This window comes from Schistocerca cancellata, chromosome 3 (genome assembly GCF_023864275.1).
Source record: "Schistocerca cancellata isolate TAMUIC-IGC-003103 chromosome 3, iqSchCanc2.1, whole genome shotgun sequence".
NCBI classification, from domain to species: Eukaryota; Metazoa; Arthropoda; class Insecta; order Orthoptera; family Acrididae; genus Schistocerca; species Schistocerca cancellata.
This window is the reverse complement of record NC_064628.1, coordinates 333033094-333036091: the sequence shown is the minus strand read 5'-3', so window position 1 is coordinate 333036091 and position 2998 is coordinate 333033094. Positions and strand designations below refer to the sequence as shown.

At 43.5% G+C, this 2998-nt stretch overlaps 1 non-coding gene across 1 annotated transcript; it reads right to left on the bottom strand.

The window, feature by feature from the left end:
• Positions 1-928: 928 nt before the first annotated feature.
• On the bottom strand, positions 929-1003 carry Trnas-cga (transfer RNA serine (anticodon CGA)). The gene has a single exon. It is a non-coding gene; the product is annotated as a tRNA-Ser (tRNA).
• Positions 1004-2998: the final 1995 nt, after the last annotated feature.

Genomic DNA, 2998 nt, shown 5'->3' with positions numbered 1-2998 from the left:
AATTTAATTCATCGTAATTCAGAAAATTTATACCAAATATTTATACAGGGTGTTACAAAAAGGTACGGCCAAACATTCAGGAAACATTCCTCACACACAAATAAAGAAAGGATGTTATGTGGACATGCGTCCGGAAACGCTTAATTTCCATGTTAGAGCTCATTTTAGTTTCGTCGTCCACCTACTCTAAATGGAGCACGTTATCAGGATTTCATACGCGATACTCTACCTATGCTGCTAGAACATGTGCGTTTACAAGTACGACACAACATGTAGTTCATGCATCATGGAGCTCTTGCTCATTTCAGTCGAAGTGTTCGTACGCTTCTCAACAACAGATTCGGTGACCGATGGATTGGTAGAGGCGGACCATGTCCATGGCCCCCACGCTCTCCTGACTTCCACCCTCAGGACTTTCATTTATGGGGGCATTTGAGAGCTCTTGTCTACGCAACCCCGGTACCAAATGTAGAGACTCTTCGTGCTCGTATTGTGGACGGCTGTGATACAATACGCCATTGTCCAGGGCTGCATCAGCGCATCAGGGATTCCATGCGACGGAGGGTGGATGCATGTATCCTCGCTAACGGAGGACGTTTTGAACATTTCCTGTAACAAAGTGTTTGAAGTCACGCTGGTACATTCTGTTGCTGTGTGTTTCCATTCCATGATTAATGTGATTTGAAGAGAAGTAATAAAATAAGCTCTAACATGGAAACTAAGCATTTCCGAACACATGTACACACATCATATTTTCTTTCTTTGTGTGTGAGGAATGTTTCCTGAAAGTTAGGCCGTACCTTTTTGTAACACCCTGTGTATCATATAGAAAAATATTCATTGTGGTCGTTGTATCTATGTGTGAAAACCAGACCAGAATTGCTACAGCAATTCCTGAGATTGAAACTTCCTGCCAGATTAAAACTGTGTGCTGGACCGAGACTCGAACTCGGGACCTTTGGCTTTCGCGGCCAAGTGCTCTACCAACTGAGCTACCCAAGCACGACTCACGCCCCGTCCTCACAGCGTCACTTCTGCCAGTACCTCGTCTCCTACCTTCCAAACTTTACAGAAACTCTCCTGCGAACCTTGCAGAAATAGGACCCCTGTAAGAAAGCATATTACGGGGACATGGCTTACCAACAGCCTGGGAGTTGTTTCCAGAATGTGATTTTCACTCTGCAGCGGAGTGTGCGCTGATAGGAAACTTCCTGGCAGATTAAAACTGTGAGCCGGACCGTAACTCGAACACGGGACCTTTGCCTTTCGCGGGCAAGTGCTCTACCAACTGAGTGAAAATCACATTGTAGAAACAACCCCCAGGCTGTGGCTAAGCCATGTCTCCACAATATCCTTTCCTTCAGGAGTGCTAGTTCTGTAAGGTTCGCAGGAGAGCTTCTGTAAAATTTGGAAGGTAGGAGACGAGGTACAGGCAGAAGTAAAGCTTTGAGGACGGAGCGTGAGTCGTTCTTGGGTAGCTCAGTTGGTAGAGCACTTGTCCGCGAAAGCCAAAGGTTCCGAGTTCGAGTCTCGGTCCAACACACAGTTTCAATCTGCCAAGAAGTTTCACATCAGCGTACTCTCCGCTGCAGAGTGAAAATCACATTCTGGAAACAATTCCTAGATTATTGTGCAGGTACACATGGACGCGAGCTGCCGACTATAGCGGCATGTGCCATATCTTTTAGTTGTAGTTTGATACATATAGGGGTGAGTTGAACAGTTCGCGGATCAAGTCACTATGTCACCTCACAAGCAAAAATACTTCTCTGTGCCTATTCGCTTCTGATGTAACTTCCACAGCCATAGTTTCGTTACCTTCTTTTACAATCAAGACAACACTGAAAACTTGTGGCTATCTTCTCTTTTGTATGGATAAACAGAAGTTGTCTTCTCGCGTTCCCGTGTAGGTGCAGGCTAATCTCAGGAACTGCTGCAAGAACTTTCACCCGCTTTTCACTAATAGATACGATGACTAATGAAGAAGGGTTTTAAGTATAATTTTTAAATATTTCGTAAATTTATCTGAATTATGATGAATTAAAATTAAGTTGTGAAGGCGATAGTATTGCCACCCGGCGAATAGCCGCCATAGCTCGAGAGAGCAGCAGTGCTTCGAGACTGCAGTAAAGGGTAGCGATACGGACAGGGCGGAGTTCAAGCCGGATACGCCAGTGGCAGCTGTTGCTTTATTCATCCACACGCAAGCCAAGACGAGATGACAGCCTCTCCTCCATTGTGGTCTGCGAGCAATTCCTCCTGTTCTCTGCCCTCAACGGCGGCCATACAGACTGGCAATATGGAAGACTCTGCAACGTCGCACGCTCAGTCAGTTACAATTATGTGAGAGTTTGGATTTTTTTCAGCAAGCAAGAAATTTTATCCCGTTGCTCAGGATACGAACACATGTAATACGTCAGTAAAAAAAAAAAAAAGTAGCATTGCAGATTTTTTGAGTAACTGAACTAAGTAACAGAACTGAGACCAAAAACAAGAATAGGGAATAATTTATGGAAAACCCGTGGAAGAATGGCCCAACTTTATGCGTCAATTATTAACCCCAAACAAGTATTTTTGTTTAATGGCAATTCAGTCATCTTTCAACTGGCAGTTACCAAGATTCTTCCGAAATACATGCACATCGTTAACATTTTTAAATTAAATTCACCAAGTATGTAGATATTTGCAATATACATAAAATTACAAGTAGTACTGGAAAATGTCAACTAAGCAACACAACAGTGCCGTACTGAAAAATGTCAATTATGCAACACAATACTGCCCCGACTACAAACATGTTGGCTGATCCATCAACAGTAGTTAAATAGAAATTCGACAATCATTGAACAAAAACATTAAAATGCATACGCCACCAATGGTTATTCTGCTCTCAAATAGACAAGATAATGGCCAACTGCCCAAAGTAGGTTACAGTACACTTGTTCGCCCACTGCTTGAATACTGCTCAGCAGTGTGAGATCCATACCAGATAGGGTTG